At 45.1% G+C, this 13,704-nt stretch overlaps 1 protein-coding gene across 9 annotated transcripts in view; it reads left to right on the forward strand.

The window, feature by feature from the left end:
- Positions 1-1,131: 1,131 nt before the first annotated feature.
- Positions 1,132-13,704, forward strand: part of IP6K2 (inositol hexakisphosphate kinase 2) — a 36,114-nt gene continuing 23,541 nt past the window's right edge. For 2 of the 9 annotated variants that reach the window (XM_055343417.1, XM_055343421.1), the window contains exons 1-3: positions 1,176-1,244; positions 12,944-13,095; positions 13,194-13,296. The gene's annotated coding sequence lies outside the window, so the exon portion shown is untranslated. Of the gene's footprint in view, positions 1,285-8,430; positions 8,546-12,943; positions 13,096-13,193; positions 13,297-13,704 lie in introns of those variants that run through there. The other 7 variants (XM_055343415.1, XM_055343422.1, XM_055343414.1 and 4 more) reach the window with 6 other exon arrangements.

Genomic DNA, 13,704 nt, shown 5'->3' on the forward strand with positions numbered 1-13,704 from the left:
CAGATGCCTAGTTTACAGCTGGGCATTGAGTCTGGCACTCAGGTAGGATCTGGACTGGACATACACCTTTGGGAGTGATGGATGTGTAGGTGGAATTTGAAGCCACGAACCTGGATAAGTTATGAGAGAAATAATATAGATAGAGAGAGGAAGCAAAGAGGAGGAACCAGTGAGGTGAGAAGTAAGCATGAGGAGCCCTGAAACACACAGGAGAGGAGAGGCCAGCTGGTCACAGGAAGTCTTTCCTGCCCATTCCTGTAAAAGCAGACCCCATATATATATATTTTTAACTGTTTTTGTTCACTGCTATATTTCCAGCACAGAAAGTGGGTCTCAAATACCTGTTGAGTGAATAAGCATATGCATGTGTCCACACCTCTGCCACCCCCAGTGCTCATGCAGCAACGTGGGCCTCCCTTACAGAGAGAACAGAGATCAGGCAGGAGGCTCTGACCACTTCAGTACCACCTTCCTCCTCCCTCGAGTTTCCCAGCCACACTGACATCCACTCAGGTGGGAGCCCTTCTGGCCAACCCATAGGACCCAAGGCAAATGCGCTTCACACAAGCCCTGCAGTGTGGAGGTTGGTATGACCTAGGGTGGGCACGGGGTCATCCACCAGTCCCCAGAGGACTCTACAGCCATTCCTGCGTCCACCCCTCTCTATCTAGTCATCTATCCATCTGTGCATATAACCATTCCTTTACTCACCGTCTACAGTCCCTCTTTTGTCCATCTTTCCTTCCATCCACATCTAGTCCTCTGTCCATCCATCTGCTAGGGGGACGAAATTCCCAGTTTGCTGCAGACTGTCTCAATGTTAACCTTGAAAAGTCCACACTCCGGGAACCCCACCCCGGACTCTGGAAAAATGGGACTAGTGGTTGAGCCATGCGTTCACCCAGGGATCCCTCATTGCACCCACAAACCCAAAGCCCATCTGTCCACCCAACCACCCACCTAACCTGCCTGGCCATCCTGCCCCTTGGAAGGCAAGCGAGGCCCGCAGCATCTCTGGCCCCGCCCGGTGCCCCGCCCCTCCCGGAAGCCGCTGCCTGGATCCCGGCGCCCTAGCAACAGCGCTTTTCGCGCTGCCCAGTCCGCGAGCCGGGCTCCCGGGGCGAGCCAATAGCGAGGGGGCTCCGGGAGCGAGGCGCGGGGGGCGGGGCTCGACGCGGCCGCCGCCATCTTGATGGGAGAGAAACAATAGGACGGAAGCGCCGCGGGACGGGCTGAGGCCGCAGGTAATCCCCGCCTTGAGCAGCCTGTGGCTCTGCCGCCCAGGTAGATTTGGGAGAGGGGGTCTCCGGGCCGTTCGCAGGCGCGGTCTCTGGTCATGAGGGGTGTCCCCGTGTTATTTGGGGTGGGGCTCTCTCGCGGTCCTGGGGGCGGGGAGATGTCCCTGGGTCTTCGTGGGGCCGGATATCCCCCGGTCATTTGAGAAAGGCATTATTTCCTCAGGTTACTGGGGGCGGGGATGGGGTGGGTGGAGAATATCGTCCCGGATTTTGAGGGGCAGAATCTTCTCTGGTCATCGAGGGGGTCTCCCGGTTGTTTTGGCGGTGCAGGATCTCTCTGGGAAGGTTTCCTCCAGGTCTTCGTGGGGAAAGATCTCCTGGGTCATTGCTTCCCATGGGCCCCCGGGTTACTGCGAGGGGTTCTCCTCGAGTCTTTGAGTGGAGGAGCCAGCCCACCGCCTCAGGTGCTGCCTACCTGGGGCTGGCAGATGTGCAGCCATTTTGAGCGTTGAATGCCAGTTGGGCCTGTCAGCGGGTCGCTGGTGAGGAAATCTGCACATCATCTTCTCCAAAAGTCCTAAAATGGATCACAGGATGTCTTCTCTAATAGTGGTAAGCTTCACCGTGGGTGGAGCTTTCATTTCTTTCTCTTTTGCTTCAAGACTGTTTTTGCCTCCTATCCTAATGATTTGTATCCTTCGGTTTCCTACGTCCAGAAAGCTGCACTTGCAGAAAAAAAGAGCCCTCAAGTGTTGTGAAAACAGAATGTAGAAAACAGTCAAGCCTAGTGCTCTTAAATCCCATGGAAATAGAACTAGTTACTGCTTGGAATGAAACATTTTGGTAGTTAAAGGTACATAAGAATAAAGTCTTTGGAAAGAATAGTTGTCGAAACTTTTGAAAAGCGGTAACGAAAATGTTGCAGTTCACCAGTTTTGTGATTTTTTTTTTTAATAAAGCACCATGATTACAGTAATTTTGATGAATTCTAGTATTTAAAATGTTTGCAGTATTTGCTTTTTAAGCAGGGTTACATTTTAAGCAAACTCAGGTGCTTATTTACTTGTGTTGCTGCTGTGAGGTTTGTATAATTGCATCCTGTAGCCTGGTGTTAAGTTTTTAAAAAGAAGTTTCAGGGGGGTGGTGTTATTCTTTTAACTTAAGCCACTATCATAATTAGAAGCTGGTGAAATGAATACTTTATCATATTTGACATAAAAAACCAGTTGATCTTAGTAACTTTTTCTTTGGAGAAAAAGTCAGTTGAACTGTTCACTCTTATTCCAACTGATTTATTTGCTTTGTGACTTTAGACTAGAATTCACAGGAATTGTTAGAAATCAAGTACATAAGAACCAGCACCAGAGTTGATAAAATTGTAAAAACCACTTGCAGATGGAATAGAGTTCTTTTGTGCTTTGGGGCTTCGCAAATGGCAGACCAGTACACCATATACCATCCCTGTGTCTGTCATAGTAGTGGAATGTGGAAGGAAGGAGCAACTGCTGACTGATGAACCTTAGCCAGGCTCCCTTGCAGAGAGGTGCCAGAGCCTTCTGTAAGCACTGGAGATGTCACTGGTATCTAGGCAACAGGGTTGAGCCTGAGCCTCCAAGGCCAGCTTGCTGAGGTGAAAATTTTCCATTGTTTAGTTCATAAAGAGGATGCTCTGGGGAAGAATTTTCCCTTTAAGTGAAGTTATTTTACCTAGTGAGTAATCGCCCTAACAAATTGAACATGTTTTTGTGCAGTGGAAGGTAAGCAGATGATTTCTCTTGTGTGATTACATTTTAAAGCGTGTTTTTGTTTTTTAAATAATTATATTTTTGCCTGTGTGAATACTGAGTAATAAAAGTAACAAGTAGTATTATGTTTTGCAATATATTCTGGTAACAAAATAAAAAGTCCTTTTCCCTCCCTAAAATTGGATTTGCAATCCACCTCAGAGTTTGAAGGAAAAGACAGCCTCTTAAACTGGTGCACAGTTGGTTTAGGTCTGTCATCCATCACCAGTTGGAGTTACAAACTCTTAGTTGATCTTGTTTCATCTCACTGCCTGTCTCCTCCATCTTAAAAACAAAACCTGAATCTTTTTAGGTGGCATAGTCCCAGGATGTAGTTTTTCCATCAGTATTTCATTGAGTATCTCTAAGAGATAAGAAGCTGCCCAGGGTATCTACAATACCATTATTCTGCCTAAAAACCAATGATGAGGGACGCCTGGGTGGCTCAGCAGTTGAACATCTGCCTGTGGCTCAGGGCATGATGCTGGGGTCCCAGAATCGAGTCCCACATCCGGCTTCCCTCGGGAAGCCTGCTTCTTCCTCTGCGCGTCTCTACCTCCTCTTTGTGTCTCTCATGAATAAATAAATAAAATCTTAAAAAAAAAAACCAAACGGGATCCCTGGGTGGCGCAGTGGTTTGGCGCCTGCCTTTGGCCCAGGGCGCGATCCTGGAGACCCGGGATCAAATCCCACGTCGGGCTCCCGGTGCTTGGAGCCTGCTTCTCCCTCTGCCTGTGTCTCTGCCTCTCTCTCTCTCTCTCACTGTGTGCCTATCATAAATAAATAAAAATTAAAAAAAATATATTTTAAAAAAACCCAAACATTGATAATATCTTTTTCCCCACCTAAACATTTGGTTATGGTCAAATGGCTCTGATTTTCAAATAATTTTTTTTTAAGATTTTATTTATTCATGAGAGACACGGGGGGTTGGGGGGGGGCTGACAGAGAAGTAGGCTCCATGTAGGGAGCCCGATGTGGGACTCAGTCCCCGGACTTCAGGATCACACCCTGGTCCCAAGGCAGGCGCTCACCTGCTGAGCCACCCAGGCGTCTCTCCAATAATATTTTTACAGTTGATTGGTTCATATCAGAATCCAAATAAGTAGTCTGCACATTGCATTTGATTGAGGTATCTTTTTTTCTTAAATTTATATATGCTCATTCTATTTTTCTTGTAGTTTTGTTGCAGCAACTGTCATTTATCTTTAGGATCCTATATGCTGGCTTTTGCTGATCATTTCCTTTACTTGAGACCTTTTGACTATGATGACTGGATTGAAGGGGGTTGCTCCTGTATATCTTTTCAGTGAAGAAGTTGTGAAAGCTTTGCCAAGGCTCACTCAAGGGATGCCTAGGTGGCTCAGCAGTTGAGTGTGTGCTTTTGGCCCAGGGCATTGTCCCGGAGTCCTGGGATCGAGTCTCACATCAGGGTCCTTGCATGGAGGCTGCTTCTCCTCTGCCTATGTCTCTGTCTCTGCCTCTCTCTTTGTGTCTCTCATGAATAAATAAATAAAATCTTAAAAAAAAAAAAAACGCTCACTCAAAACTGAGCCCCAAATCATGACTCTGAAGGCTGTCAGGGACATGAAGTGCCACACAGTGCAAGATTCTCCTCCCTCTGTGTCATGTAGTCCAAAGGGTATGAACCCTAGATTTTCAATGTGAAACTAGGAGGAGATTCTTACCCATGACTTCTAGGAGGATGTAGATGTTCTACCTCTTTGTCTTTTTATAGACCTCCCTCTCTTGTGCTGACCTTGCACCCTCTCCTCACAGGCAGTTCACACCTCTGGGGGCCCTGACTCAGTGTTCTTTGCACATTACTCTTAGAGTGCCTTCTGTCTTCCTTTTGTAGGTAATCTCCAACTCTTGTTTTCAGGTAAGTTCACTCAAGCTTCAATTCCATTGCTCCCAACTATCTGCTGAATATTTCTTTTTTTTTTTTAATTTTTTTATTTATTTATGATAGTCACACACACACACACACAGAGAGAGAGAGAGAGAGAGAGAGAGAGAGAGAGAGGCAGAGACATAGGCAGAGGGAGAAGCAGGCTCCATGCACCGGGAGCCTGACGTGGGATTCGATCCCGGGTCTCCAGGGTCGCGCCCTGGGCCAAAGGCGGGCGCTAAACCGCTGCACCACCCAGGGATCCCAGTCTGCTGAATATTTCTTGAGTGCTTGACCATCCCCTTATATGTTAAGAGTCTGCAGCTCAACTCAGTGTCTTCTGAGTGGTTTCTGACTTCATGAACCAAACATTTTGTTATGACGTGGGAATGCTCAATATCTGACTCATCCCTCTAATTTGATTCCCCGTATTGGGTTCTGAAGATAGGGTCCATGGGTATGCACACTCCAGTCTGTATGTAGAGTGCAGTGAGAGTTGTACATTTTTTAGGATAGAGGCCCACAGATGTCTCAGATTCTCCAGGGGGTCAGTAACCCCCAGAAGGATTAAGAACAGTGTGGTACACCTGGCCATCTACTAAATCCCGTTTCTCTACTCTTCCCCCCCCTTCCTCCCTTAATTCCCCTGTGGAAGTTGGGCACCAGGCTCTCTGGGTACATTGGAGAAGGGAGGAGAATTTGTGCCCTCCTGAGTGTGCCACTGAATGTGGAGAGGTCATTCTAGGTGGGACAGGTGTCTGGAGAAGGGGGTCTCAGCCTAAAAGCTGTTGGGACTCTTTCCCACTTCCCACCCCAGGGATGAAGTAGGAGAGACCCATGAGAGAAGGAAGCTCATTCTGGAAGAGGCTGGAGAGATCAGCTTGGTCTTGATCCTGATGGTCTCCTAGAGGTTGCAGCTGTTAGGGGTACTCCTGCTATCATCTCCTTCCTTCTGCAAACTCAGGACTGTGAAGGCAGTATTACTGCCGCCTCTTTCACCTTTGGTTTTAAAATCTTCAAATAACCAGATAACTAAATTCATGAGCCCACAGTTACCTGGAACAAAACATTTTTATGGTATAGAATGTAATGGAGTAGCTTGAGAGCTTTCTAAGCACTAGCAGTTTTTCTTAAGTTTAAAATTTTTTCTTCTCTCAAACCTCCCTTTTCACATGTGCTTCTTTTTTTAAAAAAGATTTGTTTATTTATTTGTTTATTTATTTATTTATGACAGAGAGAGAGAGAGAGAGGCAGAGACACAGGAGGAAGGAGAAGCAGGCTCCATGCTAGGAGCCTGATGTGGTACTCCATCCCGGGATTCCAGGATCTCGCCCCAGGCCAAAGGCAGGCACCAAACCATGGAGCCACCCAGGCATCCCCTTCACATGTGCTTCTAATGTGTATAAGAATCGAATCTTTTTGGGGATCCCTGGGTGGCGCAGCGGTTTGGCGCCTGCCTTTGGCCCAGGGCGCGATCCTGGAGACCCGGGATCAAATCCCACGTCGGTTCCCGGTGCATGGAGCCTGCTTCTCCCTCTGCCTGCATTGCCTCTCTCTCTCTCTCCTCTCTGTGCATTCTCATGAATAAATAAATAAAATCTTTAAAAAAAAAAAAAAGAATCGAATCTTTTTGTTTGCTCCTTAAGTAAGAATGTGGACAGAAGACCTCAATAAATGCTGGTTCTTGCTGACACTATCCTTCTTCCCATGCCATTGCAGTAGTGACATGCTGGGTGTCTGTGAAACCAGGTTTTCCCTTTTCTCTGCCTGGTTAATTTTCTTCTTTTTTTCTTTTTCTATTCTTTCTTTTTCTTTTCTTTTTTTTTTTTTTTAAGATTTTATTTATTTATTCATGAGAATATACAGAGAGGAGAGAGAGGCAGAAGAGGGAGAAGCAGGCTCCAAGCAGGGAGCCTGACGTGGGACTCGATCCCGGGTCTCCAGGATCATGCTCTGGGCTGAAGGTGGTGCTAAGCCGCTGAGCCACCCAGGCTGCCTGGTTAATTTTCCCTAGGGAAAATGTCACCACCCTGCCCCACAATCCTTGGTGGCTCACAGACATTACAGGGAAGAGTGAAATAGTGGGTGCAACCTCTATGCTCTGTCCCAGCAATTCTACTTCTAGGAATTTTCCTACAGAAATTCTTCCGCAAGAGTACAAAGACCACTACAAAGACACTCATTGCATTATTATTGTAAAAAAATAGCGTCAATAGTGAAGTTAAAAAATAACATTAGGAAACGGGCAGCCCAGGTGGCTCAACGGTTTAGCGCCGCCTTCGGCCCAGGGCATGATCCTAGAGACCTGGGATCAAGTCCCACGTTGGGTTCCCTGCATGGAGCCTGCTTCTCCCTCTGCCTGTGTCTCTGTGCGCCCCCCCCGGGGTCTCTCATGAATAAATAAATAAAATCTTTTAAAAGAATAATACATTAGGATTATGTGAATAACATGCTGCCCTTGAAATCTGTACAGAGGTATGGCTAAGGCATATAGTTTAGTGGGGGAAAGTGGCAAAACACAAATATTGAATGACCCTACTTGTATGAAAAACCAGGGTAGTATGATTCATAGAGGTAGAAAGTTGAATGGTGGTTGCCAGGGGCTTGGGGGTTGGGAGACTGGGTAGTTATTGTTTAATGGGTGCAGAATTTGAGTTTGGGAGGATGAAAAAGTGGTGGAGATGGGTGGTGGTAATTGTTGCACAGTATTTTTTTTTTTAAGATTTTATTTATTTATTCTGAGAGACACAGAGAGAGAAGCAGGCTCCATGCAGGGAGCCCAATGTAGGACTCGATCCCATGACTCCAGGATCACGCCCTGGGCCGAAGGCAGGTGCTAAAACACTGAGCCACCCAGGTGTCCCAATTGTTGCACAGTATTGTGAATGTACTTAGTGCCACTGAACTGTACACCCCAGAATAGTTTAAAAAGGTAACTTTTATGTTGTGTATATTTCATCACAATTTTTTAAAAAGATGAGAAAAATAAAGCTGGTTTTATTGGGGGGAGAAAAGCAAAACAGCCTGATCCTGTTTATGTAAATAGAAAAGCATATGGGGAAAAAAAAAAAAGCATATGGGAGAAAATCTGCAAACTGAAGAGGCTCCCAAACTAATAATGGTGGTCATTTTATCACACTTGTAACCAGTTTAAAAACCTGTTTCTTTAAAGGCTAGGCAGGATGTCCCGTGGCACTCCATTCCTCTGCCTGGTGTTAAAGCCTCCTTTCTTCACTCTCCTTCCAGAGGCCATACTGTCTGGTCCCTCCTGTGGCCTCTGTCTCCCAGTAGACTCTTTGGAAGAACTGCAGGGCAGTAGGGGGCGGAGGACAGCCTGTTTTTGAAGAGTGCATTGCATGCAAGCCAAGCAGAGGCTAGATGTTTTACTCTTTCCCACCTCAGAGCACCTTTGTTTTGTTTTTTTTTTTTTTTTTTTTTAAGATTTTATTTATTTATTAATGAGAGACACAGAGAGGCAGAGACACAGGCAGAGGGAGAAGCAGGCTCCCTGCAGGGAGCCCAACGTGGGACACGATCCCCTCAGAGCACCTTTGTAAACTGTACTGTGCCTGGTTTACAGATGAAGACAGGCATGAAGAGAAGGCTAAGCACCAGGTATACCCCAAGATAAGGTAGGCCCCAATTTGCCAGGGAGATAGATTTATTTATTTATTTATTTATTTATTTATTTATTTATTTTTAATTAATTAATTTATTTATGATAGAGAGAGAGAGAGAGAGAGAGAGAGAGAGGCAGAGACACAGGCAGAGGGAGAAGCAGGCTCCATGCACTGGGAGCCCGATGTGGGATTTGATCCCGGGTCTCCAGGATCGCGCCCTGGGCCAAAGGCAGGTGCCAAACCACTGCGCCACCCAGGGATCCCTGCCAGGGAGATTTAAACGAATTTTTTTATACAACTCAAAAGTGTATTACATAAACTTAAAGAGATGTACTTGGAAGTTGACTTTCCTATAATACTTATTATTTTTAATTGCATGTACACAACTATTATCTAAAACAATGTATTCCTTTAGAAGCTATGCTTTTTACCCACATATTTTGTGAATTAGTCCTATTCCAATTTGTCTGCATTCTTCTTTGCTATTCTCATAGCCACATTTGGAGGTGCTCTCCTCCTGAGCACTCTACCTTCACCTCTTAGTGGTAGAGATGTGACATTGTCACTGGAACCTCTACCCCAAGCTGGTTGTAATCTCTTCAGTGTGACCCTGTTACTGTATTGATTTTTTTTTCTATATAACAGCTTTATGGAGTATTGTTCACATAATATATAATGCATTCCAAAGGACTCCTGTATCTCTCATTTCCATTATAGCCCCCCCTCCACTGGCCCTTTTGTCTTCCTGAAAGTCTTTTCCCCTTGACCTGTGTTAAAGGCCACCACTGCACGTGGTTAAGCCCTGGGGATGAAGGGAGGAAGCAAGCTCTTCCTGCTGTTGGTTGTGGTAGTATGCCCCACAGTGAGTTGCCTTGGGACCAGGGAGGATGTAGCACACTATTTTACATGGAAGATTGGAAGCGTTTTTGTGCTTAAAACTGCTGAGATGCCAGTTTTTTTTTTTAAAGATTTTATTTATTTATTCATGGGAGACACAGAGAGAGAGAGAGAGAGAGAGGCAGAGACACAGGCAGAGGGAGAAGCTGGCTCCATGCAGGGAACCGGAAATGGGACTCGATCCTGGGTCACCCAATCAGGCCCTGGGCTAAAGGTGGTACTAAACCGCTGAGCCACCTGGGCTGCCCAAGATGCCATTTAATTAAGACTGAAATGGTTGAGAGTATGGTCTCCAGGTCGGAATAGCAAAACCAATTGGTTAAACAGAAAAATTGTGCCTTTATTTTATTTTAATTAATTTATTTTTAAAAGTTGTATTTATTTATTTATTCATGAGAGACACAGAGAGAGAAGCAGAGACATAGGCAGAGGGAGAAGGCAGGCTCTCTGTGGGGAGCTGGATGCGGGACTCTTATCACTGGACCCTGGGATCATGCCCTGAGCCAAAGGCAGACCGCTCAATCATTGAACCATCCCAGCGTCCCTTGATTTGATTTGATTTGATTATTAATTTTTTTTAAAGAAATCTGATAGGTTTCTTTTTTTTTTTTTTTTTGAGATTTTATTTATTTATTCATGAGAGAGAGACAGGCAGAGGGAGAAACAGGCTCCATGTAGGATGCCAGATGTGGGACTTGATCCCGTGTCTCCAGGATCAGGCCCTGGGCTGAAGGCAGTGCTAAACCACTAAGCCACAGGGGCTGCCCCCTTGATTTGATTTTAAATGTTAGTGAAATGTAGCTGTTGCTTATTTTGTCAGTACCTACAGCACCCTGTCCATGGAAAATTGAAATAATAGCTCCAGCACCTTCTCCTGGGACCCTCACTATACTAAGTCTTTCATCTGTGTCCTTTTTGTTCCTGGGATGATCTCATCCCATTCTGGACTGAAGAGTTTCAGACTTTGGGTTGTTTCTGAAACCCTTGTGATTTGGAGATGGAGTTCCAGTACCTGCTGTCATAAACTCTCAGGGCAGTTGGGGTCAGTCTGGGCCTCTTGGGCCTCTTCTGTTTGGTTTCTGTTGTAGAGAATTCACAAAACTTTCTTTGCAATGCTGGGTCTGTTTGCTTGTCTTCACTCTTGCGAATGTATTTAACTGAAAGTCATGATCAAAATGGGAGATCATTTAGTATTACTTGTTCTATGTTTCCATCCATTTATCTTATTTGAGACACTCATACATGATTTAGAAATTGAGTGTCTATTCCCAAGCCTAAAGAAGATTAATTTTTTTTCTTTTAATAAGATGTGTTAGAAATCGAGAAGACAGAACACTTGGCTAGTGCTGCTGTTTCTGCTCCAGGCTTTTCTGTCCCCAGGTGCATACTTCAGAAATGAGAGGCCCCATGGGCTATGTGAGTTCCATCTTACTGCCTTGGGGAATGTAAAAATCTTGCATCACCTTCAAGAAACTAACTCTAGATAGGACTTTTTATCTGGGATTGAGATGTCATTGCTAAGGCTGCAGGAACATTTGTCTTGGGATTAACATAGCTCCAAGCCTGCCATTTTTCACTCTGATGCCCATTTGTTTAATGTGCTTGAAACTTGGTGTCTGTGGATTGCGCCTTTAGCTCATTCTTCCCCTCTCATGAGCAAGAAGTGATGCTAAATCTCTGTAGGGGTCTCACTTTAGCTTCTTTTACAAGGTGCTCTGTGGAGGTGTGTGGACCAGCACACACCTCCACATGCTAAACATGTGTTGGTTCTCATGCTAAACAGAATCAGATCCTTTCCTTGGGAGATTGCCGAGAGCTATCTCCAGCAAAGAAGAAGGCTAGATAGTGTATTTGACCACAGAATGTATTTTTTTTTTAAGATTTATTTATTTATGAAAGACAGAGAGGCAGAGATCTAGGCAGAGGGAGAAGCAGGCTCCATGCAGGAAGCCCAATGTGGGACTCGGTCTCGGGACTCTAGGATCACGCCCCAAGCCAAAGGCGGACACTCAACCACTGAGCCACCCAGCCGTCCCAGAATGTATGTTTTTATGAACTTGAACATGACAGGAAAAACATACACCACTCTTAAACTATTTAATTGAATATTGCCGAGATGATGGTCTTCCTAAATGAGTCAGTTCTTAATGAACATTTTCAAGTTTTCTGCCTTTATGCTCTACTCATGTAAGGCAGTGAAAAGTGTCCTTCCATGAACAGTGTCTGTTCTCTGAGGTGAGTGCCTCGAGGAGAGATAGTGGAGTTGATTGCCAACTCCTTGCTGAGGGTTTGGGTTTTATTGCTCTGTCCTTATCAGAGAGTATGGGAACCCAAGTGTCTTTTCCCCAGCTCCCTTGAGCTGCCCCTGCCCTTTGTAGTATTTATGCTGGGCCTCATGGGACAGATACAGCAACACCTTCCTGGGGTTGAGGGCCTTATGGGTTGATTAGGTTGATTAGGATGCTGCACCTCCTTGGAGGCCAGGGTAGGACTGTAAGCCTCAGATGCAGAGGTACCAAGTGGCAGCTGAAAGTCTCTGGACTCTGAAAAACTGATGGATGTGGCCAAGAGGTTTAGGGCAGGTGACGACTGGAAAAAGAGGGGACAGGCCTCTCCTCTTCCAGGAATGATTAATCTTACTCTCAAAACAGTGTTTTTTTTTTAAAAAAATACTGGAGGCTCTTTGTATAGTGCCAAAAACGGAACAAAGAGGTAAGATGTCAAAAGTGTCCCATCTGCCTTCCCTCCCAGTCCTCAAATGTGCTCTGGAGTGACTGAAGTCACTGCCCTTCTTAAAAGCTGGGTGATTCCGAAGGAGTCAGTGTATTATGATTTGCTTCATAACTGGCTGTGGTTGAATTTGATATCTTTGAAATTTGTAAATTTTTTGTTATGCTTTATTTTGGAAAGAAATCTCAGGACTTCTGGAGGATGACTGGCAAATGGCATAGAGCTGTGACCTGTGCCAGCATAAAGAATTTTCTCACACACATATCATTCTTTTCTGGTTTGTCACAGAGGAACACCTCTGAGTAGTTTGTGATAAAAGCTGCCAGATTGGGGGACACCTGAGTGGCTCAGTCGTTTGAGCACTCTACTCTTGGTTTCAGCTCAGATCATGATCTCTGGGTCATAGGATCAAGCCCCATGTTGGGCTACACACTCAGCAGAAAGTCTGCTTAAGACTTTCTCTCCCTGTTCTCCTTGCACTCTTTTTCTCTCTCAAAATAAATGTTAAAAAAACAAAACAAAACAAAAACTTCCAGATTGATGCTGTGAGCCTGGGCCACTTTGCAGACCCTTGAGGAGAGAGTATTTACCTGAGTGAGGTTTTGCAAGGACTTGGAAGAAATTGCACTCCCTGGAACACAGTACCCGGTGCAGTGCAGGACACACCTTGGTCCCTCCATCAGCAGGTACAACACTTGGAGTGCTGTCCTGGGCAGGTCAGGGTTGCCTGGGTTTTGTGGCTGTCCATAAGGACTGAATCATTTTTGGCTCCCTGTGTTTCAGAGAATGAGTTCATGTGTCATCTGGTTTGGGAGCCAACTGAGCGATGAGTAGGGGTAAACATTGACCACATGCAGAAAGCAAGTAATCTTGCCTAAAGCCAGTGAATGGACCATTACTTGTCGGCACAAGAGAGGAGAGAACTATGACTCAAGGTAGGAAAATCCCTCACAGATTTAGACCTCACAGCAATTTCAGTTGTAGTCTGAAGCAGTCACTTCGGTGTGTTTCTGTTGTGTCTGTTTCCTACAAGGTGGTGTGAGGAGTCATAGACTGCACCAAGGAGAAGACTGGAGATGGAGAATAACTCTTGAAAGAGGAGTAATGGTCTTTTTAAGGAGGACTGAAAATTCTTGGTGTGTGTATGAAATGCATTTAATTCTTTATAAGAAATGTGATATTCTGAGAAAGAGAACATGTGACACTTTAGAATTAATTTTAATTTCCCTGAAGCAGCAGTGCTATGGTTTTACTAGAAAAAGCTTTTTAAGTTGCTAAAACTTTGTAATTCTAGCAGTGTAACTCTGATGAACATACTTCTAGGTAGGCTTAAAGCTCCTCCTCATCTCCTTCCATCTTGGGACATGCTAGTCTTTCATTCCAGAAATCTGATCTGAGGCAGAGAGATAGGGCAGCGTGGTTGTGCTGGTGGTTCTAGAGAGATGAAGCATCTGAGAGGCTATTTCCCTTACAGAAAAGCTTATCTGGATTTTTTTTTTAAAATTTTTATTTATTTATGATAGTCACACACAGAGAGAGAGAGA

Source organism: Nyctereutes procyonoides, unplaced genomic scaffold (assembly GCF_905146905.1).
Source record: "Nyctereutes procyonoides isolate TBG_1078 unplaced genomic scaffold, NYPRO_anot_genome, whole genome shotgun sequence".
In the NCBI taxonomy this organism is placed as follows: Eukaryota; Metazoa; Chordata; class Mammalia; order Carnivora; family Canidae; genus Nyctereutes; species Nyctereutes procyonoides.